The 27065-nt window shown below is 51.7% G+C and overlaps 1 protein-coding gene and 1 long non-coding RNA gene across 7 annotated transcripts in view; both read left to right on the top strand.

Annotated features, from left to right (window-relative positions):
• MGLL (monoglyceride lipase) overlaps positions 1-27065 on the top strand; it is a 114714-nt gene that overhangs the window by 46015 nt on the left and 41634 nt on the right. The window lies entirely within an intron of this gene.
• On the top strand, positions 1937-7787 carry LOC125753188 (uncharacterized). The gene is made up of 2 exons (XR_007404373.1): positions 1937-3179; positions 6939-7787. It is a non-coding gene; the product is annotated as an uncharacterized LOC125753188 (long non-coding RNA).

Raw genomic sequence — 27065 nt, 5'->3', positions numbered from 1 at the left:
CAGGGCTGCTACAAGGGGACCCTCCCCAGGGAGCAGCCTCCTGACTCTGGACCTGGCACACCGAGAAATACATTTGCTGAGGCCAGAGCTGCTCTCTTTCTATTTACAAAGTATAAAAGAACCATTCTCAACTGATTAACAGTGAATTAATTATCTGCAAATATTTAAGGGAAAGTGTTAAAAGGAGTTTGTTTGTTTTATTTTTTCTAACTCAGCTGGGGCGTGAGAGAAGAGGAAGTTCTGAGGGAATGTTTGTGGGTGGGGTTCTGCTCGTGAGGGGGTTCCATCCAGGCCCATGAAGGGTATTTAGGAAATTCAGGGGTGGGGGGAAGATGATATGCGTGTTTTCCATACAAGGATAGTTTTGACTCAAGTCCCTTGCTGGACCTATCGAAAAGATTGTCACCATCCGTTACAGTAATGTATTTTTGTCTGAAATGTTTGAAAAATGTGTCAGCTTTTAATGCCTTTAGTAAATGTGAAAGTGAGAATAATGGAGTGAGCTGCCCTTTGATGCTTCAGGAGTTTGGGGAGCCAGCTCCAGGGACAGGGGTAGCAGGTATAGGAGGGTGGGCTATGCACCTGCTGTGTCCCGAGAGCTTTTTGGGTCCCTTCCTCCTTAGTTCACAGGTAAGCACACCCAAACCTTCCATCTCGGATAGAAATATCTGAGTTTATTTGGTCACTTGCCTCTTTCTTGAACAGAACAAACTTCCATGGCCTCTGTTTGCTCATCTATAAAATGATGTAATAGTACTAATATAGTTATATTGTGGTTGTGGGATAGAGCGAGAGGGTTCTCAACTCCAGTGGACAGCAGGGTCCCCAGAAGGCTTGTGGAAATCCAGATGGCTGAACCCCACCCCCAGATCTTGATTCAAGGGAGCAGATTGCAAGGAGAAAGGAGCCAGGTTCACCACAGGTATTTCTTATGTAGAATCTCCTTTAAGCTACAGTGTAGATGTAGTTAAAATTGGAAATGTAATATTTTCTTTTTTTAAAAAAAAGATTTTATTTATTTATAAGAGAGAGAGAGTGCACAAGCAAGGTGAGGGGCAGAGGGAGAGAGAGAAGCAGACTCCCCACTGAGCAAGGGAGCCCAATGTGGGACTCGATCCCAGGACCCCAGGATCATGACCTGAGCTGAAGGCAGACGTTAGCCAACTGAGCCACCCAGGTGCCCTGGAAATGTAATATTTTCAACAAACAGATTCAGTATCTCAAAAACCAGATGTGGTATGAGAACCTATTGCTGGGTCTGCAGGGGGTTCGGGAATATGGAGGGCAGAGAGCTAGCGACTGCCTCCAAGAACCCCAGGACAGTGAAGGAGACAGGCATGTCTTAAAAGAACAGTGGGCAGAGGAGCTTGTTCTGGGGCCGTGGTGGAAACGTGCCTACGGATAGAGGAAGGGAGGGGTTGAGCCTGCCTTGGGGAGTGATCATCGGGGGAATCTTCATTGTCCGAGACACAGTGACCTCGGACAAGTCACTAAACCTCAGTGAGCACCAGCTTCCCCCTGCCCGACCCGTGACGGAGCCACAGTGTCTAGCTGGCGAGGATTACATGAATGTCGTACCTGCTGGGCACAGAGCAGGTGCCGCGCCACCCTCCCCACCCACAGACCCCTTTTCTCGTTGGCACTGCGTACTGTCTTCCTTTTGCAGTTCCTCACGGTTAAATGGACAGTTTCTATCTTTTCCGAAGCAAGTTGCTCACACTTGCCAGGTGTGTTAATCCAAACGCGATTCAGCCCATGCTGACAGGTCTAACCTCCAGCTCCCCATCTCTTCATTGGCATCAGCATCAGTGGCTTCCTTTTGATGGCATCAGGTGTCCTCGCCTCTGGTCTTTTACCTACCCTTGAATTCATTCCCTAAGAAAGCAGGAAGTGATTGCTGGGGGGGGCGGGGGGGAGGGATTCGCCAGGAGCACTGACTTATTTGCGTCTGAATCAGGCATGTTGTTTACTCCACTTTGTGGAAGCAACAAAAGGCGTTGCCCTTTTGAGGCCTACAAGCCGGTTGGTAGTCTGAAATCCTGAATCAGGAGTTTGCGTTAGGGCCTTGGAAAGCCAAATAGATGCATCCAGAAAGTCGGTGCCACCTTTCTCCTTTCGATGCTGGAGTTTGCCTGATACTTTGCCACCTGATTATATTTCAAAAGGAATTTACCCAAGGGCGTATTCATTCATTCAAAATTATTCACATGCCCACAAAGATGGAAATATTTAAGGTTTTCTGGTAAGGAGAAAACAGACATCATTCTGTGTCTTCTGGAAGACACAGTGTCTGAAGTGTTCAAATGAGTCACTTGGAGGAGGAAAAAAAAAGTCAAATTACTTATATGTGATGCTGGGTTTAAAAAAAAAAGACTGAATAATTCTAGGGAAGGAAATTCTTCTCAGCACCATCGACGCTCTTTGTTGTGGTTCAGGAACTGAGGAAAGATGTACGTAATTAGGGTGTATACATAGGTTATATTTGGAAATAGAACAAAAATGTAGACCTTGGTGTCTGCAAGACCCCGGTTAGTTCAACCACTTGCTTGCTGTGTGGCCCTGGGCAAGTTACTTAATCTCTCTGAATCTCCATTTTCTCATCTCCACAGAAATGAATCAAAGTCTCTGCTTACCCCAGCATCGGGAGTGGGGGGATTGAGTGAGCTAGATGGTCCATGCAGAGTGGTGGGCTCACTTTCAGTACTCCGTAGACACTGGCTATGGGGGAGGGACTACTTATTAGTCATAGAAAAACCTGAGTTTGACACTGGTTGCAGTGTCACATGACTGAGTGTGGCTTCCAGATCTGAAAAATGGATGTCACTTTACTTGTCTCAGGGGGTATTTAGGAGAGTCATTCCAGGATGCGATGATATTTGCATTCAATTAATATCTATTAATAGTTACTGTACCCCTGACTGTCCACACAAAAGGCTTTTGAAACACTGCCTGTTGGACCCTCGTGACAGCCTGGAAGTAGGTGCCATTATCACAGGTGAGGACAGCGTGTGAGCACCCAAGCACCACCCGCCGCCCAACGCAGGACCAGGAGTTACCATTTGGACACTAACTGTGGGCAGAGACCGTCCTGGGCATTTCGTCTCACTTACTGTGCATGGCAGACTGATAGCATCCGGAGGCCCCTTCTCCAGCCCAGGAAGCAGAGGAAAGGTCCACAGGTAACAGAGGCCCACAGTCCCGGAGCCCCTCTCCCACAAATGTGCCAGACCTGCTCTTCGTCCTCAGGCTTCACAGCGCCCAATTATCTGCTGTGTGCACACGTTCCCCCCGAGTTCCTCCCTCATCAGGTCAGAGCGGGGTTCCCGCATGAGGATAGGGAAGGGAGGACAGCTAGCCCAGGTACACCCAGGATGGATGGTGCTTGGTCACCTCAGCACACAGGCATGGGCACTACCCAGAAGGCCCTGGTGGGGGATGGGACACCCGACGCTCAGACCCTACCCTTGCTGGGGCACAGCTCATCAGGGTGGGGCCATGGACACTGCCGACTCCAAGAGAGGCAGGTGGCATTCCAGATAGCCAGGAGGGAGGAAGACTGCAGGAGGGAGCGCAGTCCTTGCGAAGGAGGCCCCATGAGGGCTGAGGCTTGTACTGCCTTGGGAGGCCCCTGGCAGGATGGGGGTGGGAGAACAGGCACCCCAGGGACAGGGACAGAGGCAGGGGCAGGACCCCGGAGCAAGCCTCCCCATCATGGGCTGGCACCACGAGGCATGGCCCTGTTGTCCCTCCTTAAAGATGGTAATATTGAGCTTTGGGGAAGCAGAGCACCAGGCACGTGGTAGGAAGGACACACTGGATTCCTTCCATTGTCCAGGGTGTTCATAGGTGAGAGAAGTCACGGTTGAGTCAGGTGGCCAAAGCCAGGGAGCCAGCTGACTGGGTGTGGGCAGCATTTGGGGGATGACAGTCCAGCCACATAGGAGGAGGGGCAGTGGGCTGCCGCTGAGAGCCTCACTAAGGGCCAGGACCGGGGCAGGGGTTGGCAGCTGTGCAGTAGATCAGCTCCTGGGCTTTTATCACCATCGTCAAGCAGCTCAGTGTTGCCCACAGTGGCCACGAGTATTTCAAGGGCCCGGAAGCATCAGCTGCCTCCTAACGTACAACTTTGTGCCCTGGTGGCACAGCGGTTTAGCGCCGCCTGCAGCCCAGGGCATAATCCTAGAGACCTGGGATCGAGTCCCACGTCAGGCTCCCTGCATGGTGCCTGCTTCTCCCTCTACCTGTGTCTCTGCCTCTCTCTCTCTGTCTCTCTCTGCATCTCTATGAATAAATAAATAAAATCTTAAAAAAAAAAAAAAAAGCAACTCTGTGCAGACACTGGCCAACGGCTGTGCTCCGCCGTGCTGCAGCCTCCCCAGGGACCTGGCTGCCTTCCATGGCCACCACCCACCTGCCCGTCCCCAGCCAGTCTGGCTTGTGTCCCCAGCTCAGGTCTCCCTGCTGCCTTCCTTCCCCTCTGTGCCCTCCATGCTCCTGTGCCATCTTTCACTTGCTTGAGGATAGCTCTTCTCCCACTGGGTATTTTTAGTGATTTGTTGATACATTTGCCTCCCCTGCTAGACTCCTAGTTCCTCCAGCAGTGGAACTTTGTCTTTGTTTTCTTCCTGTTTCCCTAGCACAGCTGAGATTCTGGCCACTTGCTGGGGGGAGGTGTAATGGTTTTGTGAAATAAAGGAGCTTTAGCAGTTCCCAGAAGACCGCGTTCTCCCCCGTTCTCCCCCGTTCTTCCCCCGTCCAGGAGGGTTCCATCTCTGGGAGATTACTGGATGGGGGACAAGGGGATGGACATGGGTGTGGAAGGGGGGAAGGAATGAAATTCAAAGAGACTCCGTGGAAGGCAAGGTCATGCTGGCAGAGCTCAGAGCAGAGGAAGAGATGGACACTCCCCAGGGTCTGCACCTGGTCAGCAGCAGGACATGTCGAGGTGTGCCCCATGCTTGGACAGCAGGGGTCCCCACCTGGATCGAGGCAGGAGCCACACCCCAGGCAGTTTTGGCCACAGCAGAGGGCACACTCCTGAGTGTGCCTGGAGGCCTTGGGTGCATCCCAGAGGTTCCCATTCCAGCTGAGTCAGAGCTGGCCTTGAGCTTGGAGAGCCCACGACAACGGGATGCTGGCCAGGCATTTCTAGTGTCCAGGGTAGCTCCACACTGTCAGGAGACCTGATGCCCTTAGGCCGGATGCCTCCACTGGTGCCTCAAAAGCCAGCTTTGGAGATGGCATGCCTTCTAGAGCCTATTCGTCCCTGGTGCACCTGTTCCCCGGCTGTATCCCCGTGCAGGCAGGCCCAGCAGAGCACCGAGGGTGCATTGCACGTGCCCTGCAGCATGCACCACGAGGCCAGCTCCCTTCTGCCAGGCGCCAGACACCTTCTAAATTTAAACAGTCTGCCCCCGGACTCAAGTAACAATTACCTTGGATTATAAAAATAATCCCATCTGCAAATACTGAGGATTGGCCTAAAGATATTCAAGTCAGGTGAAACACACACAGGTCCCCAATCAGTAGCGGGGACATGGAGTCCTTGAGGCACACATGGAGACCAAGGGCATGCCCAGGGGAGTGACCTAACGTGGCTGCCCAGGGTGAGAGGGACCCCAGAGTGACCGCCGGGGTGCACATCCCAGCTGCTCTGGCACTCACCAACTGCAGGGATGGCCAAGGACCTGACCCCCAGGAACCCCCATTTCCTTACCTGTGAGGTGGAACTAGTGATATGGGTCCTGGCTGAGCTCCTGTGAGTTATCATCTGAGAAGCACACAGGGCGGGACGGCCTGGGGAGCGCGTGGGCAGGCAGTGCCTCTTAGAGCATGCTCCTAACAGGAGCTGAAATAATGACCCTAATTGCAGCCACTTAGCGGTCACTGGCAAAGCCGCAGGCGGCCCAGAGAAGGTGCCTCTTCTCTTCTAGGGGGACGGGGTAGGTACAGGCTTCAGGCGCCTGCCACCAAATGGCAGGCTGGGCCGGGCCTCTGGTGTCCCAGGAGCGGGTCCTCCTGTAGCTCCCAGCCTTGGAAGTGGCCACCCCCCGCCGTTTGGTGAATTAACATTCAAAATAACTCTGGCTGCAGATGGACCAGGAAAAGGAGCTCCTCGGAGAGACTTGAAAACAGGTAGAGCCAGGGCTGACCGCATTTGAACCCGTCCCTGGGGGAGGCCTGGTGGCTCCATAGGCCCACAAGCCTTTGGGGGGGGGGGTGCGCCTGGGGGGGCGCGTCTCTGGTTTGTGAGCTTCCTGAAGTGGGAGCTCAGTCGGCACTTGAGCAGGAAATGGCAGGCCCACCGAGAACTAAAAATAGACACTGCCGTGCTGCCAACTGGCAGGCCAGGCCGGGAGCACCACGGCGAGGGAGCGAGGCGTGGAAAGGGACCCCGTGACAGCAGGCGAGGGGCTTCAGAGCCGTACATGCTGGCAGCTTGGAAAAAACAAGCAACTAGCTGCACAGTTACCACACCCTTCTTGAGGGTTCTCATGGCCTTTGCTTAACTTCATTTTCCCAAGTTGCTTCCAAGGCTCCTAGAGCGGTCTCTGGCTTTGCTCAGGGACCCTGGCCCAAGCTGGGAGCGGAGGGCCCAGGGCAGGGGTCTAGCTCCAGCGCCGCGCAGCTTTGCTCTCGGTGCCTTGATTTCTCTCCTACTAGTGGTAAAGGAAAAAAATGTAAAGCCTGGGACCCCCACCTTGCCTGGGATGCTGAGGCGCATTTGGATCTCCTCGGCAAGCACCCTGGGGTGCCGTGCATGGTCGGTGCTGGTCTGGATGTTGGAGAGTAAGGAGCCCCGTGTGTGAAGATGGGGCCTGGAGAGCTGGGCCCCCAGAGGGCAGCCTGGGGAAGTGAGCGGGCAGGGCATTAGAGACCAAGGTGGCCTGGTGGCCGTGCCTCCATCTCTGGAGCTGAGCCTGGCTCTGCCTCTACAGGCCTCCATATCCTCATCTGCAAACAGAGAGACCAACCACACCTCTGTCCCGGGCTGTTGTAGCTGAGTGACTGTGACAACACATGGATGGATGCATGTGGAAAGTGCTGGAATGCGGCTGGACAGTCTGTGCAGTCAGTGTTCCAGGCCATTCTACAGAACCACGGGTGCAGGATGTTGCTTCCCCTGCAGCTCCACGGGTTTCTACCCCAAACCTGGAGGCAGAGGTTAAGCAGTTGACACTGCCTGGAGCATCTCACCCCAGCCCTGAACCAAGCCAGCAACCCCGGCACAGAGGCTCCAAGAAGTCATCAGCCACAAGGAGGGAGCCAGTCTGCCTGGGGAGCTCCAGAAAACAGGGCAGTCTGGCCACTGGTTCCCCACGGTTCCCTCCCTCACCATGGGTCCCTCTCTTCGCACAGTCAGGACTCAGAGAACAAACTAAGGCTTGCAGATCTCTGCATCCTTCTGGGTGCCCAGGCTATAATGGCCACTCCATGAATGCCTGCTGAATTTCAAGGCGTTTGCTAGAAACAGTGATTTCTCTGGGTTCACCCAAGTTCAGACCCGATAATTGTATATGCACGTGTATGAATTTGGATCAGAGGATGGGTCCTATTTAAAGAAAATCAAATAGGGCGCCTGGGTGGCTCAGCACTGCCTTCAGCTCAGGTCATGATCTCAGGGTCCTGGGATCGAGTCCCAAGTTGGGTTCTTTGCTCAGCAGGGGAGTTTGCTTCTCCCTCTCCCTCTGCTTCTCCCCCAGTTCATGTTCTCTCTCTTTCTGTCTCTCAAATAAATAAATAAAATCTTTTTTTTTAAATAAATAAATAAAATCTTAAAAAAATAACACCTTACCATTTGGGAAAATCTGTCATCTCTATGTGAGTAATTTTTCCATGGATCAGTGCCCCATTTAATCCTTGCAACAATGTGGCAGGGCAGGCACTGTGCCCATCTAGGAAGCAAGAGCAGACCTGCAGAGTAACTTGCCCAAGGCTACATAGCCCTGAGCGCCAAAGCCGATTCAGGTCCCTGTGCTCTTTCACCTTGCTAACATCTTCACTTTTGGAAGACTGTTTTGGGATGGGGTGCCTGTGCACGCTCTGTCTGACCAGTGAGGCGCCTCTTGGTGCTGCGCCTCTGAGCAGCCTGGCTGGTAGTGCAGCCTCCCCACAAATGGCCCTAGGTCTCTGCACCATCTGACAGAAGCACCAGAGCAGCTCTAGGAATAGCTTGAGACGTGCAGTCTATCGGGGTGCAGTGCCAGCTCCCCAGTGTGCACCTTCTGCCAAAGTTCTGCTCAGAGATGCTCAGGCTCCCAGAGGTGGCACCTGAGCCCAGCCAATGGGCCAACACAGTGTCAAGGGCTGAATCCAAGAGTAGAAGCACAGAGCTTTCACTCCAGTGCCTTGGCTCACACCCTGGCAGCCGTGCTGAGTACATCCTGTGAGCCTGTCACGGGAGTTGGCTCCCCGGCTTCAGCTTGAGCTCAGCCACAGGGCTTCTGTTATGTGACTCCCCTGGAGGGAGGCAGAGGGCCTGGCCCTCTGTTTCTGGTTGTGTGGCTGAGATGGGTCAGTTGACCTATCCGAGCCTCGGTTTTCCCATCTGTGTAATGAGCCTGAGGGTTCCACAGGCTTCTACCTTGAACAAAGAACCCAGAGCAGACTCTGCATGCAATAAACATAGGCTTCTGTGCCCAGGTGCTTCTGTCTTTCCCTCTGCTCTGCTCCCATCTGAAAGGTGGCACTCCCAAAAGGCAGCTCTCTCTTCCACGCCACTGGCTTCCTTTCTTCAATGTCAAAAACCAGGCATACGGGGCAGGGTTGCCAGCAAAGACTGTGAGTGTGAGAGGCAGGGGCCAGCTGTCTCTTTTCGTGGACTTGGGGAGAAATGCTGGATCATTTAGGCACCATAATAATAATTAATTATTTCCCCGGTTATTGTACAGATGTCACCAGATCAGAAAAATTGCTTAGAGGGTTTATGTGGTGGAAACTTTCTCTTTTACTAAAAAAGGAGAGGAATCATCCACAGCTCTTCATTTGAAGGCCAGAAGGACAGATTCCAAGGCCCTGGGTGCAGGGAGGGAGGGCTGGGCTGCTCAGCAGCAGGTGGGGCTCTAGGGCAGGCTCCCCTTCTTACCAGCTGACCTGTCAGCCAACAGCCCCTGAGGTCATCAGGCACCCTAAGGCTCGAGCATCTTGTTAAAACGATAAAACGGCACCATTTCTATGAACTAAAAAAGCCTCTCTGAGCAAAAGGTGAGATGAGGGATGCCTGGGTGGCTCAGTGGTTGAGCGTCTGCCTTCGGGTCAGGGAGTGATCCCGGGTTCCTGGGATCGAGTCCCACATTGAGCTCCCTGCTGGGAGCCGGCATCTCTCTCTGCCTGTGTCTCTGCTTCTCTCTCTGTGTGTCTCTCATGAATAAATAAATAAAATCTTTTAGAGAGAGAGAGAGAGAGATGAGATGTAAGAACATACCCATGGTCAAGATTTCCCAATGACATCCCTTTGGGCACGTGACTCACAGGGAGGTGAACCTTTACTGAACATCTGCTATGTGCCAGGCACAGTGCTCGGCTTTGTCACAAGTACTTGTGTGGCACAGGGCCAAGAGAGGGGTGAGGATAGGCCTGGAGAGGTTTGAGACGTTGGCCCATCAGCCGGGGACCTGAAGACCTGCCTGGCCTGTGCATTATGGCTGCTGCAGTCACAGAATAGGGCACTGGTTTGTAGTGAGGGGAACCCTTCAAAATAGCTGCCCGGACCTCCCAAATCATCCTCACCTGCACACATTACGTTCACATTTTCAAGGATGGTATTTCCTCTTTAGTAATAGCTTGTCATTGACATGATAGATCGACTGGTTTTCCCCAAAAAATTTTATCTGATTTTTAAGGCCTTTTTTAAAAAGCAAGAGAGAAAAGAAAATTATAACTTCCCCCATTCTCTTCCCTCCACATAGCAGGATTGTTAGGAAAAGAGACTGACACTTTGTCTTTCAGAGCTAACAATGAAATGCGCCCAAAGCGAGAAGTGTGGCTGTAGGTTTAATTGTGCAAGGCCGCACGCACTGTGTGAGGCCGCCAGGCAGATGGGGTGGAGGTGGGGGGGTTCAGGGTGCTCAGAAAACTTCTTGCTGTTGACAGTTTGCAATTTCCTTCACATCCCTGAGCCTCACCAATTCTATAATTTGTGGAGCACCTGCCATGGCCCGGCTTGGTCTTGAAGCACAGCAAGTACTGCTGTGAATGAGACTGACCAAAATCCCTGCCCTGGTTAGACCATAAGCAGGAAAGAATGACTTGAGGGTATATAACCTGGAGATGAGCGTCACGGAGAAATATAAAAAGAGGGGTGGAGCAGGGCAGTGCAGTGGGGGCTGGGTAGCGTTTTAAATAGGCTGGTCACGCTGAGAAAGTGGCAACAAGCAAAGACCTGAGGAAAAGGAGGAGGAACAATGGATATTGGAGGGGAAGAGGGAATAGCCAGTACAAAGGTCCTGAGGTGGGAGAGTGCCTGGCTCAGGGAGGAGCAGTCAGTGACAGGGGACACGGGAAAGAAAGGAGCGGCGGATGTGGCAGGGGAGATAGGAGCAGCACAAGCGGGGCCCAGGGAACCCCAGAGTCCTCATCCATAAAAGACCCACGTGGCCGTCTTACAGATTTGATGGGATGGCACACACCAAGCACCTGCACCTATTGTAGGCATTGACCAAGTGTGGGCAAGTGTGCACTCGTCTCCTACCTCAGAGATGCAGGAAGCCAGCTCTCTGTCCATTCACAGGTGTCAGCACCGAGTGGCCAATGCAGCCCAGTGCAGGTGAGCTCGGGTTCAGACCTACCCTGACTGGCATCAAGGGGTGCTCTCTTATTAGCAGAACCCCACCCCACCCCAGCTTTGCAGCACCCTTGCAGCTTCTTCAGTTGTCCCCAAAGCTCCTCGGGGCTTTCTCTTTCGGAGAGCTCCATACAAAGCCGCTCTCTCTGAGAGAATCAATTCACCGGGGAATGATGACACAGCCCTGCTGGAGCTTGCCGTGGGCATCGGGCTAATCTCATCTTTAATCTCGTCTTTAAAAGTGGAGAGTTCCAAAGCTGAGATAAAGTCCTTGAAGCCAGGAACCGTGTGGCTGATTGCGAGTGCGTGTGTTGTGTGTTATGTGTTAGTGTATTTTATGTATGCTGCATCCAGGCCCTGGGATCTGCCCCAGGCCGCTTCTCGGCTTCCCCGACTGAACCGGTCCCAGCTGCCGTGAGGATACTGTGTAACGAGGTCTCCCAAGGCTGAGAGGCTAAGACACTTTGTCTTTCTCACGTAGTTGCAGGTCAGCCCACTTCCAGTTCTCTCCCCCGCCTCCTCTCCTCTGCAGGCCACTGTGCCGGCTGAGGGCTGTTCCTCCCAAGGTGCTGTCAGAGGCACAGAGAGTGGGAGAACCACGCGATGCTTCTTGAAGTCCAGGCTCAGGGCGCCCGGGTGGCTCAGCCGCTGAGCATCTGCCTTTGGCTCAGGTCGTGATTCCAAGGTCCTGGGATCAAGTCCTGCGTCAGGCTCCCTGCGTGGAGCCTGCTTCTCCCTCTGCCTGTGTCTCTGCCTCTCTCTCTGTGTCTTTCATGAATAAACAAAATCTTAAAAAAAAAAAATGTCTAGGCTCAGACTGTCCCATTATCAGTTCTGCCCAGAACCAGTCATGTGGCCAAGCCTGACATTCACAGGTTGGGGACGTTATATTCCTCCCCCCGTGGGAAGATTCATAATAATGTGGTAAAGAACAGGGATGAGGGAAAGTCTCCCTGGAAAAGACCTAGGACCTATTCTGCATATTGACCTAGGCCTGAACCATTAGGGGTGGAACCCAACGTGATTTTAAATCGCACATAGGCAATCTCTTTTTTATTTTTTTTTAAAAACGACTTTATTTATTTATTTGATAGAGCACATAAGCAGGGGGAGTGGCAGGCAGAGGCAGAGGCAGAGGGGGAAGCCTGATGCAGGACTCGATCCCAGGATCCTGAGATTAGAACCTGAGCCAAAGGCAGACACTTAACTGACTGAGAGGTGCCCTCTCTTTTTGATTTAAATTATATATGTTTATGTTATGATTTCTGTATCAGTTAGGAATTCAGTCCAGGTGCTAAACAGAGATTAGTCATGGCAGCGGATTAAGCAAGAAAAAAGTTAATGTCCCTCTCGCTGCAAAGAAGTCAAGATATTCTGAGCCTATGTTGTAAGTGTGGGTTTTATTATTCCTCAGGTGTGGTGGGGTCAACAGATCAGGAGATCACCACCGTTGAAAAGATAGTTTTTCCCTCACAGTTCCCAGAGGACGGGATGCTCTGCACCAGGTAGGGCGGCAGTGCGGAAGCAGCATGTGGGTCAGGAGGCAGAGGGAGCTAGGGAGCGGTGGGCAGGAGCCTTTATCGTGGTTTTCTTGGGAAGGAATGGGTGAGGCAGGGTAAAGTGGGTTTAGGATTGGACAATTTGAACGATTTCATGACCCTGGGGCATAGGGGTGGTCCCTAGTTGTCTGATACCTGACCCTGGAGTGATTAGGGCAGGGGCATATTGGCCTGGAGTAGGAGAGCCTGATAGAGGAGATTGGGGGTAGTAGCAGGGAGTGGGCTCTGGATCGGTTAGTTTGCATATGAAAGGCGCCTTCAAAACCACCTTTTCTCCAGGAATTGGCTAGCGAGAGGAAGGGCAGTTTCCCCTGGGTTAGTAAGGCTCCAGATGTCAAAATAGCCGCAGAAAAGATGTGCTTAACATACCCTGAGATGATGGCTTCATTGTGTTATAAAGAAACCAGCTTTCTTCTATCTGCTCTGCTCCCCTTAGAGCATCCAGCCTCAAGTTTCCCTCTTGGTCCAGAATAGCTGTTGGAGTTCCAGCCATCACATCTCATGTATATTTCAGACATCAGAAATAATGTCCACCTTCTTATTAAGAGGGTTTTCTGGAAGTTCCACTGTCAACATCCTCTTATATATTAATGGCTAGAACTTGGTCCATGGCCACACCTGATTGCTAGGGAGGCTGGGAGATAGAGTACATCTATCTGTAGCCGAGTACATTGCCAAATTGAATAAAATTGGGTTTAAGTCACTAAGGCGGAGAGACTAGATATGGGGTCCCTAAATAGGAGTCTCTGCCAGTTACTCTGTTTAGGGGAGGTGACTCTGGTTTTCCATTAACAGTGAGAAAAAGTATCTTTTTTTTTTTTTTTTAAGATTTATTTATTTTAGAGAGAAAGCATGTGAGCAGGGAAGGGGGCAGAAGGACCGAGAGGGAGAGAATCTCAAACAGATTCCCTGCTGAGCGTGGAGCTGGACACACGGCTCAATCTCACAACCCTGAGATCATGACCTGAGCCAAAATCAGAGTTGGACGCTTAACCAACTGAGCCACCCAGGCACCCTTGAAAGTACCTTTGATAAATACATTGATAATAAGGAAAAGAAGTGAGTCCATATATTATACATTCATTAAATATATTTGATAAATAATGGTATGGGTGACCAGGACAGAATCGCGCAGGTGGTAGCTTGTGGTGCAGATTGAGCCACTCTGCCTGCAGGAGAGGCCGCTGTGCTCACTGGGGCCCACAGGGGTTCCCATCACCCTGTGTTCAGAGCTTGGGGCTGCCCTCGTGCCTGTCCACGGCCTGGACGTGCCTCCCGACCCACACGTTTACTCTCATGCCTGGGGCACCACGGTGGTGGTTGGTGGGGAGGAGATGAGACATGGGAAGGTGGGCTGGGCTGGAGAGCAGTCTTATCCTTTGGGAACCTGTGAGCAAATATTTAAACCATTCTTTTTCTTTTTCTTTTCTTTCTTTTTTTTTTAACCAACTGCTTTTGCAAAGGACAGAGTTTTTAACTTTGGTTTTTCCCGTGTTTCCAGGTCACAGTGGCTCATGAGAAGTGAAATTGTTTGAATTAAAGTTTTATCTTCTGCTTTTCTTTTAAGTGTTGAGCAACTTATAGGACTTCCTTGTGCAGATGGGGCCATGTAGGCCCAAAGAACAGCCTCCATGTCTGAGGGGCCCCTCCCAGCACAGTCCCTCCTGGACGCCACTGCTAGGTGACCCCCCCCCAAACTATGTGACATTGCTCAGAAGCCTGGGGAAGCCAAAAAACACTGATAAAAACAAAGAGAGCACCCCACCATATTGTCAAATTCCACGTGCCTCCTAGATGGTCTTCTCCCATGGGTTCAAGGTGGATTTATAACAGAGGGAGTCCAGGGAATGTTACCGTCTAAGGGGCTAAGGTATGAGAACCAGAGGACACATAGTTAAAAATACATCTTACAAGATGCCTTCCCAAAACGCCTTTCATTCTGACAGTTCTCCCCTGTTCCCCCTCCCCCTGGTTGTCAGCTGCCGATGGGGGAGTGTGCTGGGGCCGGCTGGGGAGGCAGTCCAGGCATGCCTCCCACCTCCCAGGCCTGCAGGGCTGGCAGCCTCAGGTGCTCTGCACAAAGCCAGCAGCTGTGGATTCTGCTGGCCATGTCAGCCATCCGTGCCTCAGTTTCCAGCCTGGTAAAACAGATCAGAAGTGCCGCCTCTGTGAGGATTAATCCAGCAGGTGTTCATGAAACATATGAGGCTCTGAGTGGATACGGGATGTTTCTGAGTCTCCCAATAGCTCTCAGCAAGAGGCTGCAGATTTCTCATCTTACAGGCGAGGAAACTGGAACAGAAGTAAAGCATTTCTTATAGTCTTGGAACATACTGGCGCTGAGCTTTTTATATATTTTTTTCCTCCTTTTTTTTTGCCTTTTATGGTTGTGAGGGGAACAGCAGGACTGATTCCCTAAAAGGGAGAGACTCTCTCTTTCCGTCTAGGCACCTCCTCCTTGCAAGGGGATCTGAGGAGCTTTGCCTGGACCTTTGTGGGAACGTGGGACCTGGCAGGTGCCAGGATTTGGGGGTCAGCAGTGGGTACCTCATGCAGGCTGGGGGCTGAGTCCGCAAAAGGAAGCACCAGCAGGAGAAGGAAGCTCAGAGAAGCAGAGTGAAACCAGGGCTTGGGGAGGAGGGAGAGTGTGGTCTCTTCTCCAGGGCACAAAGTCCACCCTGAAGTGCTGACCTGGCCACCTACCAGAGATGACCAAAACAGCAGGCCGCATGTGGGAGACTAGTCCCCGCCCATCCACATTGGCATGCCAAGTCAAGGGTGGGGGTGGAGATGGAGAGCCATCACCCAGCAGAGGGTGTGGAGCCCTGCTGGGTGGGGTCATACCCACATGCCCTGCGTGTCCCCCTGGACCAGGTTCTTTGCCACCTTGAAGCATGTGACCTTGATTAAGTCATCGGGTGGCTTCTGGGCCTCACGTTGGCAGAAGGAACTGTCCTCCTCGAGGACTACATGCTATCCTTATTAGTGTCACCATTTTCAACGAGGACAGTAAAGGTCAGAGGGCATTTGTGCACTGCTCCCCAAGGACAGAGGCAAAACATAGGCCCAGGAATGTCTGATGTCATAGACACCTGTGTCCTGTTCACCACCACTGCAGGGGTCAGGGGAACATGACTATGGAAACAGAGCTCTGTCCCCTTGGGCCATTCTGTGTGGGGGCACATGGCCTCATGCCTGACCCCAGAACCCCTGAGGACATTGCTGGGTTCTCAGGCCTGCCAGAAAAAGAGTACCTTGGCTTCCACATCATCAGCAGCCTATACCTGCAACCCTCACTGGTCCAGAGCCCTGGCCCATCTGGACAACGGGAGCAGCAGTGGGGCAGCCTTCTGGCGTCCAGGGCGGGGGTGCTCTGTGCTTCTCCACTGTTCTGTTACTCCTTGTCTATTCTTCTTCTTTCTGGGTTTATGTACTTACTTCTGTACATACTGTGTTTCTCATTTTTGCAGTAATTCCTTTTATAGTCTTCTTCCCATAAGAATCTGGAGTTTATTTTATAATGCAACATTAGAATTTTTCTTAATGCAAAATAGCTAACTCAGAAAAAAAAAATTAAGGGCACGAGAATAAGTAAATGGGTAGTGATTTTTTTCCCCCTTGAGAAAAATATAGCAACTTCAGGGCACATGCTTTTTAGATTAAGGCAGGAAAGATAACACTATTTGACAAGTCTCATGCTAAGTACACTTGAGGCTGTGGGAAAAGAGGAAAGGGAAGGAGCCCAGGAGAGGAGGGAGGTGACAGAAAGGAGAAAACACAGGACAAGGGGGGGTGGGGCTTAGCTGGGTTTTGCAAGAAGGGTGGTTCATTGGTCTGTGGGTTTGGGGGTCTCTTTCTGCCATTATCTTCCCTGTAAAATGCTCACTTGGCCAGAGATTCCACATTTCTGCTTCCACCCTGGAGGGACCCATCAGGTCTGCACAGAGAGACAAACCTTGTTATTGAGAACAGTCCAGAACAACCCACATGCCTATCCACAGAGAAATAGGTAGAGAGACTGGGGCACATTCACATGTTGCCAGTGAAAAGGGAGGAGAGAGATCTATAATTTTGGCTTTGGAAAGGTCTCCAAGATATGTTATTAAGGGTAAAGATAGCTGTCTATGGAAAGGAAAAGAAGATTGTAACACCAAATTATATGGAGGTACAGACCTAAGAATGTGAGTATGTAGAAACACCCAAAGTGATCGGGTTAGCAGATCTGAGATTGCATTCACATCTCTTGTAATTTAGAATAAATAATCTTCTTAAGATTTTATTTATTCATGAGACACACAGAGAGAGGCAGAGACACAGGCAGAGGGAGAAGCAGGCTCCCTGTGGGGAGCCCGACACGGGGCTTAATCCCGGGACCCCTGGATCACAACCTGAGCCAAAGACAGATGCTCAACCACTGAGCCACCCAGGTGCCCCTAGAATAAATAACCGTTTTAACAATAATCCATAGATGCAATGCTTGTTGACCGAGTTATTATTTGTGGTCTTCACCTGCCATCACGCCTGACCTCTGAAAGGCCCCACTGTGGCCTGGGAGACCCCAGACGTCCAGCACAGAAGAACAGTTCTCTCAGCCAGAGCCTCGTGGTCTAACGCAAAATTCTCTGAGGGCCTGTTTCAATTGAGCCAAGGTTGGGGCACCTGAGTGGCTCAGTCACTTAAGCATCCCACTCTTGATTTTGGCTCAGGTCTTGATCTCAGGTTCCTGAGATGGAGCCCTGCATCAGGCTCCATGCTCAGCTGAGAGTCTGCTTGAGATTCTCTCTCCCTCTCCCTCTCCCTGTCTCCGCACTCGCCGTCCCCCAGCCCCTCAAATGAAAAAGTCTTAAAAAAATTTAAAGATTGAGCCAAGGTTTTCTTGCCCAGGGATGTCTGTGAGAGCAGCCCATTAGCTACTGCTCTGTAACAAACCACCCCTCAGCGGAGGAGCTTGAGACTACAGCCATTTCTCTAGCTCACGATCTCTAGAGTCAAGGTATCAGGCCGGGCTTGGCCACAGGTCCTTGGTGGGACACCTGTAGCCTAAAGGTCACCGGCTACAGGCTGGCGTAGCTGAGGTGGTAGAGGTGACTGGGCTGGTCTCCCCTGTCAGCCGGCAGGTGAAAAAGGTTTCCAGAAGCTGCAAGACCTTTTGAGCCTAGGCTCAGATCTGGCCACACATCACCTTCACTGCATGGTGTTGGTCAAAGCAAGGCCTGAGCCGGGATGCAGGCCTGACCAGGGGGGGCTGCAGGGCCCCTGGGAGGACAGGAGGCGGTGGGGGCAGATTTGCAGCCACCTATCTGGTCAGCCCACCACGTGACCAAGATCAGCTTCCAGGTGTGTTTCTGAGAGGCCGGAGTAAGCAGGAGAGAAAGGGAAGCCTATCTTGGAGCTGTTTCTGGTAAGTGCCTTTTTCTATCCCACGGTGCCCCATGGAGGTTAAGGTCCTGTCTTTTTTTTTTTTTTTTTTTAAGGTCTTGTCTTGATGGCACTGGTGCAAGCCAGCAGCAGCCTCATTGCTGCATGAAAGGGCTCTTCAGATTGATTGTCACTGTATCCTCCCCCTGGCCCCCGCTCATTAATTTTCACATCCTCACCACCTAGCCAGGTCCCCGCGCGTTGGCTTAATGCACGGATGCACTGACTCCAATTACAGTCACTTCTCAAGAGCAGATATGATTGTAGGCTGATTGCAGAGCTGGGTGATTTTGTTTTCATGCTTTATGTGTCTGTGCATAGGTATGAGCTGATTTCAAAAAAGAAAAGCAGCCTTTATTGTTGTCCTCCAATGGCAAAATACCGGTTCATTATACAGATTTTGGAAAATGTTAAAAAAAAAAAAAAAAGGAAAAACAGTTAAAATAACCTTAATCAGACTACCCAGAAGTAACCAGTACACTGTTTTGTGGTATATCCTTTTAGCTGTGTGCACGTGTTTGGGGAGGGGGGTGCACACTCTCGCACTTGCGCAGGTGTGTACATGTGTGTACATGTGCGTGCATGTGTGCATGTTTGTGCGCACCCGCGCGCGCGCGCGTGTGTGTGTGTGTGTGTGAATGCCTGAGGCCGGTGGTTTTTCCAGCAGAACAGGCTGGTGTCCCCCAGAGTCCTTGCCTCCCACTTGCCGCTTGGGTCATTCTCTGTTCCCCTCTGCCAAGGGCCCTGGGGCTCACTCCCTGGTTGTGTATATCCCTCTACTTTTTTGTTAGTTGTTTCTGACACTGGAAAAGGGGAGTGCAGCAGATTGAAGCTTGAGGGGAGCAGATATGGAGGCTCTCTCCTTCCCTGCACAGATGAGGAAGGGAAGGCCCGGGGAGGGTCAGAGTCTTGCTCAGAGCCACCTGACAGGCTGTGGGCAGAATGGGGACTCTTGATTCTGTGTCCACACCAAACCCAAAGGAAAAAGGGCCCTGAGTTTCACTGGGAAGCAAGCTGGACACAGAGGTGGCTTCTCAACAGAGAGCCTCTGCTCCTACTCCACTCTTGCCTCTGTAGGAATCTCTTTCAGGGGCCCTCCCCTCCCGGCCCTGCTCCAGATCACTGGCCTCCCTGTGCTCCCCGTCCACAGGGTCCCCATCTAGAGCCGCCAGGCCGGCCCCTCTGCCGTGGGAAATAGGAGCATGTGTCCCTAGACGTCTGTGTGGCTTCCTGTGTCACCTCCTTCCCTTTACTGAAGCATCACCTTCTCCACGGCTCTGAAATTGTCACCCTCCCCCATTCCCACACGCACATGCGCACTGCCCACCACCCCTTGCTCCCCACCCCCCCAGCAGAACCTGCTCTACATCTTCTGTCTCTTGCCTCACTCCCCTGGAATGGCAACAGGTCTGCTTGGGGTGTGGAGGGGGCTCCTCACTCACCTCCTCCACTGCCCACCCCCACCCCCAGCATGCAGCAAGTGCTCAGGGAACATCTACGTGAATAAGAGATGAATGGAATTTACTTTTAAAACAGACATTATCTGAATTTATATATTCTAAAGGCATTATCACAGGAAAGCCCTCTGAAACCTTCGCTTTGGTCCTGTGCAGCTGGAGAAGGGTGGGAACCCCATGGTGTCTGGTGATCGGACTTGGCACCAGATCACAGGCATCTCAGCGCAGGGCCATCTGCAGGCTGCTGGAGCCTTCTGCAGGCGAGGAGGGAGCAGCTCTGGGGGTGGGGGCAAGGGTGCCGAGGAGCAACAGGTCATGGTGTCTACAGGGAGTGTGGATGTTAAGGGTAAACGGGGGTAGGGGGATGGGGGGTCTCCGACAACAGACATTGGCTTCCTCATGGCCCTGGAAGTCCTAGATCTGTAGGGTTGGTTTCCTCTGAGACCCCTCTCCTTGGCGTGCAGGTGGCCGTCTTCTCCCTGTGTCCTCACGTGGTCACCCATCTGTGCGTGTCTGTGTCCTAGTCTCCCCCCGCTGCAATGACACCAGTCAGATAGGAGAGGGTGTGCCCCTGTGCCCTCAGTTTAACTTAATCACCTCTTGTAAGGCCATGTCTCCAAACACAGTCACATTCTGGTGCTGGGCTTTAGGACTGAGGATATGAACTAGTGGGGGCCACAGCCTAGCCCCTAGCACCATGACACAAGTGACCGCCCTAGGGGCTGTGGCCAGGACTTTGGGCTCTATCCCGGGAGTTACCGAGGAATGCATAGTGACAACAGATTGTGGTGTACAGTCCTGAATTCAGAAGAACTCAGATTGGACTCGGATGTTCCTTTGAATGCCAGATGCCTCTTCGTGGTGTAGAGGGGAAAACATCCGAGCCCACAGAGGGCAGGCCCGCTTTTATGGAAGAAACTAAAATTGCCCTCTGTGTACCATACCAGTGAGATCTACAAAGTATGATCACAAGTTGTTTGACATTTGCTTGCAATTACTTTTAACACTTGGCACTTCGGAGAATACCTCTGATTCTTGTCACCAATTATTCTTTACTCTGTGTGATACCTTTGGAGCCCCTCCCCTCATGAAATCCTGCTCCTGCAGGGAATGCTCTCCCTTCTGGGATGTGACTGGGTCACAGGCTCAGCAGCGCATGAGCCAGTCCCAGGGACCTCGGGTGTGCAGCCAGGCTCCAGCCCCATCACAGTTTCTGGGTGTTTTCCTTTGAAGAGCTGGACAGGTGTCATTGTGGAGGCTGGTGCCCCCAGGGAGCCTGGGATCAGGTTTCATAAGTCTTTGGACAGCCATCTGATGGAAGACACTGGGACTGTACCCATTTGGGGCCAGGCTGGACTCGAGACCCTGCAGTCAGTTCTCCTGGAATGAGCCTCTAAGTTGTGACCCAATAAACCACAATCTCTGGTTCTCATTAGTTCTCTCACTCTTGAGAATTCACTGTGGGTCTGGAACTTTCTAGATGCCTGAGACACAAAGATAAGGCATCCTGGGGCACACCATCTCTGGGGGGGGGGGTTTCCCACGGTGTGGAGCATAATTCCACTGTGGAGTGAGGACACTGGGGCTGGGGAGCCTGGGGACACAAGGAGTAGTTGGGGGCCTTCCAGGGCACAGACAGGATGAGCCGGGTTCCACACAGTGTGAGGGAATGGGAGGGGGTGACAAAGGACCCTCTGGGCCGGGAAGCGGGAGGACCCAGCAGGTCTGCGAGCCCGGGGAGGAGGGAGTTTGACTCTCAGAAGGAGGGGGCCGCGGTCTGCACCCTGCACCGGGCTGACGCACAGCTTGGAGAGATTTGGAGAAACGTAACAACCGTGACGTGTGGGGCCCCCGTAAAAGAAAACTCAGTGCATGTGGTTGCCTGTATTTTTGTTCGGGTTTTTTCCCTGAACCAGAGACGGGAAGGCTTTCCCCTTTAGAGGGACGTGGGTTCGTGTCAGCAGCCCTGGGAGCCCGTCTCTTCGGCCTGCCGCGGCCCTGCTGGCACATCTGCCATTTCGGCCTGTCCCGCCCGGGCCGCCCTCTCCCGGGCTCCTGGCTGCTGCTGTCCCTTCCGTCTGAGCCTGGACAGCCACCGGCTCCTCTGTTAACATAGTGGGCAGGGCCAGGCGGCCTCACAGCTGCTCCTGTAGGAAGGCAGTGCCCCGGTAGCCTTCTCGGCTTGTCCTCGAGGCTCCGCTGGCCCGCTCGCAGGGACAGCTTGTGGCAGCCGTCTGTGAGGGGAGCTTGCTCTGGGTGCAGCGTCCCCTGCTTGGCCCGAGGGCGCCAGGCTGCGCCGCAGAGGCTGGACAGATGCCAGGCTGCCAACAGCCAGCCACCTTCACCTGCTCCCTCTCGTTTAACCCTCAGCCACCCGCCAGCCACACACACCTGTCCCCGAGGGCAGTTTTAACCCATGGGAAGCTGAGGTCACAGCAGCGAGGTGGCTGGCCCACACTCACACAGCCACTAGGCAGCAGTGGGGATTTGAATTTTTTTTTTAAGATTTTATTTATCGGGATCCCTGGGTGGCGCAGCGGTTTAGCGCCTGCCTTTGGCCCAGGGCGCGATCCTGGAGACCCGGGATCGAGTCCCACATCGGGCTCCCGGTGCATGGAGCCTGCTTCTCCCTCTGCCTATCTATGTCTCTGCCTCTCTCTCTCTCTCTCTGTGACTATCATAAATTAAAAAAAAAAAAAAAAAAGATTTTATTTATCCATGAGAGACTCAGAGAGAGAGAGACAGAGAGACAGAGAGACAGGCAGAGGGAAAAGCAGGCTCCATGCAGGGAGCCCGACGTGGGACTTGGTCCCGGGACTCCAGGATCACGCCCTGGGCCCAAGGCAGCACTAAACCACTGAGCCACCCAGGGATCCCTAGCAGTGGGGATTTGAACCCCGGTCCTTCCTATGATCTTCCAGGATTGATGTACAGTCACATCCATGAGTCAAAAACATAGTCTGTTTAATCTGCTCCCTAAAATATAAAGATGGTCTGAAGGACATGAAGGAAATAGTTTTAGCATGAAGTCTTCTGTGAAAGCTGGGTCAGGTCAGGAATTTGTCTGGTTGGGCACGTTGTTGCCTATGCCTTTGACCCTTTCCCCTGTATTTGTCTCTAAATATAGGAAGGTTTTTAAAAATATATTTAACATTTTTCTGAGCTTTCAAACCCTTGGGATTGCTGATCTCATGGAGTAATCTCGGGCTGTGCTGTGATTGCTGCAAGCATGATTGGGAAGGTGCAGAGCGTCCTGTTATGTTCTCACAGACTTTTTATTCCTTGATCTCATCGCATCCTGGAAGTTTCTGGGAGTCAACGCCTTGCCCCGCCCCACAGCTGTTGCCGGTTTATAAACTTTCTGTATATTCAGAATTTTTATCAGACAGATCTGGGTGAAAGGTCTAGTATTTCTGGATGATTTCGACTAATCCAGAATCTGTTCGCAAGGCAGAAAACGAACAGGAGAATGGCCCCCACAGGCATGACACGTGGGAGGTGATCGCTACTCCCAGAGTGGGAATCAGCCTCCCTCAGCTGTCCAAACCAGAGCCGTCATCCTATAGCATGATGCAAAAGGAAGATCCTCTTGCTCGATGCCAAGAACCTTAGTTATGACACTTTTTGTCATGCTGTTTTCTCTTATTTATACAGTAGAGAGGAGGATATTTTCAAATAAATCCTCTAAACATGAAATCCTGAAAGTGCATTCTTTCTAAAATGCCACACCGTTAACTGCCTTTTAGCTGGTTACATTATAAAGGATGTTGTAACAGCTACAAAAAAAAAAAAAAAAATTCTGAGCCAAAATGTGTTTCCATAGGCCATATGCTGAATCCTGGCATCTTTATACCTTTTTCAAGCTGTTGTCAATTAGTAAAGAAATTAATTTCTGTCTTTATGTCCTTTGTAAAGCCGAGTGTGTACGTGGATGCTGCAGAGAGTGGCGGTGGGAGGTGGTCTCCTTTGGTGGCAGGTAGCTCGGTGTGGGGGCAGCTGGGAGGACAGACACATGCTGCTCGAAGGGTCCGTGCAAGGAGGCCTGGACCGTCAGCAAACACATGAGGAGGAAATGGCTTTTGTTGAGGGAAACAAACTATTTTTCAGGCCAACAAGCTGTGATCTTGGACTTCTTGCCATACACACGTTTTGTGAAAGAGAGAAAGAGCAGGAGACAGGAGCACGCAGAACCTGCCTGGTCACACGCTCATTGCAGCCCCAGCTGGGGACAGACGCAGGGCGAGGTGGCACACAGCCCCCGTCCCGCCTGGATGCCCACTCCCTGGAGGGTCCTGGGCCCTCGGACTCTGTCCCCCTCTGTTCCCACACTCTGCTCCTAGAAGCTAACGAGGGCGTTGGGAGCACAAGTGGGGTGTGTAGGCTGTGACTGAACAGGGTTTGCTTTTTCTATTTTGTTTTGTGTTTGGTGGCAGCAAACAGACATATGGCCTTCAGCTTAAGGATGCAATTCTTTTACTTTTAACTGGTCGTTGGTCTTACGTCCTTCCACTTTGGTAATATGCTGTTGCCGAGGGGGTTTCTGCTATGGGAGGTCACAGAGCACAGCACACAAGCCAGACCCTCATTGGAAAACAGGCTTTGAAACCATGATCTCTAAAGTAGGAAGGAAATATGGGGGTGCGGGCATCCTGCACTGAGGTTAAACACTGGAAGTAGATGGCACAGCATGGCCGTGGGGAACCGGACAGCTGTGGCTTGCTGGTGTAGGCGACCTTTGGGCTGGTTTCCTGTTGCCTCACCTTTGGGTGCATTCCCTGTGGCTCATGCAGTCACACAGAGCTGCCTACACCAGGGCTTTTAAATGAGTCATCCCTGAGCCTGGATTATTTTATGAACCATTGTTTGGGTCACATTTGTATTCTATGCTCACTCCCCACCAAAGGTGGAGAAGAAAAACCATGACTTGAGCTACGTCATCTTTAGACCAAAACAATAGCTTTCCCTACGCATTTGCCTGGAAACAAAGTAGGTTTTCCACCTCCCATAAAATAAACAAAGGCACAGCTCCTTGTGGAAAGAAAGATGTAATGAGACTCACATTTCCATACTTTGCTGGGGACAACGAGAACTGTCCATTGGGAAAGCATTTTCGGTTCTACTAATGGGGACTCCCCCAGATAGTCATATCTTTGGATCCGGAAACCCCATCTTGGCAAGTTAGTCCTAACAATCCTATAAACATCTGTAACACGGTGCTCATCCCAGTGTTATTTACAGCAGCAAAGATTGAAGGTGATCATTGAGAATAGTTAAGTGAGTCTTGATTTGATTCTCCTGATGGAATACCGTGCAGTCAGTGGAAATCATGAGTACAGATTACGTAACAATGCAGGGGTGGGGGGGCGGGATATTCATATATCATATATTAAATTACAAATCAACTCGAGGCTCCCAGTACGAAGCCATGACCAGGCACACAGCAGGTATGTAAGAAACATTTATTTGGTTGACGTGAGCTGCTTTTCCATCTTCCTGCAGCAGCTCTGTTAGAGAAGGTAGGCCTCGTCGGTTAGCAGGATTGACCTCCTCCCCACCCCATGTTCTAGTACGTGTCCCTAGGGACTGGACATGGGATGGTGGTGTTGACTGAACAAGGAGTCAACTTATGCTCCTTGGCTGTTCTTGCTGGAAGGCGTGTCCATGGCCACCTCCACCTAAACCTTCTGTGCCTTTGTAAGGCATGTGCATCCTGGGTGTCCTAGCAGGAGGCCCTTGCCTGATGAAGGGCAGAGCCCCTGAATCTCAGGCTGGGAAGAGCCTGAGGGGCCCAGGCCAGCCTGCTCTGGCCCAGCCAAGGTAGTGTCCAGAGCCACACGAGGGCAGATGGCCATTCCCAGGGGCCATAGGGAATGGTATGATTTTGTGGGTTATTAAAAACATAAGTGGTGAGCTCTTTAGGCAGCATGCCACAATTTGAGGTTTTTTTCTCCCAGCGATGTGTCTTAGAGGCCATCCTAGGTCAGTTCACACAGTTCATGTTGACAAGCCATTGGAGTGAGACCAAACTTGAGTAATGCTCATTTCTGCTTGGTGAGGGCAGAGGTGGTTTGTTGTTTTTCGTTTGTTTGTTTAGTTTCTTATTTCTGCAGCTAGAACTTACTGATCTCTTTGTGCCCAGCATTGACCTACCTGGCACTTTGTGCACATTATCTCCATTAATCTTACCAATAATCCAAGTCGAGAAGGGCTATTTTTACCCACACTTTGCAGCTCAAAGAAGTTGCAAACCCTATATGATGCTTTAGTATAATGAAGCCAGATTGGACCTGAGGATGTCTAACTGCGGAGTTGCCCCCACCTAACCCCACACTCTGTGGCTACCTCGATGCTTGTCTGGTTTTCCCCAGAGAGCTGCCTTGAACATGTATTACTTTACCTTCAACTGATACATGTGGCCAGTGGCTAGCGTACAGATTAGCACCCTGCTACAGTCCTACCACCTGATGGCATAAAGTGCCTTGGCGCCCTGCAGCTGGGTGGCTGGGGAATGCTCACTCCACAGAGGGGCTGGGCCACAGCCGCAGGACCGTGCTCCATCCCTCTGTGCCGGGAGATCACTGTGTCCCGGTGGTGAGGGTGGGCAGAGAGCCAGGTGGCCAGTCTCTAACCTCTTCACAGACAGGGCCATCAGGGATCTGGGGCTCAAGCTAGCAGAGCCCCTAGAACCCTGGCAGATGGCTTCTGCTAAAGGCCTCCCTTTGCTTCATCCCCTGTTCTGACACGACTGAGTTGGTGGGGAATGCCTGAGGTTGGCCTCCAGGCCCCCAGCCTCTACCCCTCCACCCTTATCATGTGGGACTCCTACCCAGCTTACTCCTTAGGGAAACAAAGCTTCCTGGGGTGTGGCTTGCCCCCACATCTGCTTGAGGAATCTACAGGAAAGATCTAAGTCATCGTTCACAAATTTCTAGGACTCATGGGCACTCTTGACATAATTCTCACTTGCTACCCTCTTGTGTCATGTTATTACATAATTAATGCCAGTTTTGAGGAGCAGATGACTTCCCTGTATCCTGGCAGTGGTCAGTGATGTGCTGGAACTGAAAATGACACAGCAGATGTTCCAGTGCAATGAATGCAGGGCTGCTTTGGGTCCAGACCCTGGGTTCATAATAACCTAATAACAACAGTAGGCATTTATGGAGCACTTACTGCGTGCCATGCACAGCGCTAACCACCTCACCCTCAGGCTCTCACTTAATCCTCACAGTGCCCCATGGAGTGGGCTTTGTGAGTGAGTGCCCATTGCTGCAGGGGAGGAAGCTGAGCTTTTGGGGGTGAGGCCACCTGCCCCAGGTCACATGGAGACAGAGCCAACTCCACCCTTAACCCCAGTCCTCTGGTGCCTGGTCTTCTCTGGCTTTTGCCTCCTGTCTTTGCATTAGATGGTGATCCTCCAGTGAGAGTTGTTATCACCATACAAGAGGAATCACAGGCCCGGGAGGCTGGCATAGGCACAGGCATATAATAAAAACTTAACAAATGGGTCTCTTTAATTTTTGCCTTCATAACATCTTATGTGTGTATCTTGAATTTGCACCTCATTTATATTGTGCTGCTGGGAACATGTTGGCCACTTCTCGCCTTCTCTGAAAGCTCTGGGACCCTGATCTCAGCTGGTCTTGGGCGCTTGCACCTCTCCAAGGCTTTAAGTAAGCTTCACTTTATGTATATTGAAAAGATAGCATCTCACATCTTGGCAAAATGAATCTGCGCTTGTTTTAAAGCAATCCTCCTTTACCATGTGCGTACCGCTGTTTTTTCTGTTAGCGCGTGAAAGAGGTTCGACAGAAGCTGAACTTGGGTGCAGCATTTCTGTTTTTGTCA

Source organism: Canis lupus, chromosome 20, assembly GCF_003254725.2.
Source record: "Canis lupus dingo isolate Sandy chromosome 20, ASM325472v2, whole genome shotgun sequence".
Lineage (NCBI taxonomy): Eukaryota > Metazoa > Chordata > Mammalia > Carnivora > Canidae > Canis > Canis lupus.
This window is presented reverse-complemented; position numbering and strand designations above follow the sequence as displayed.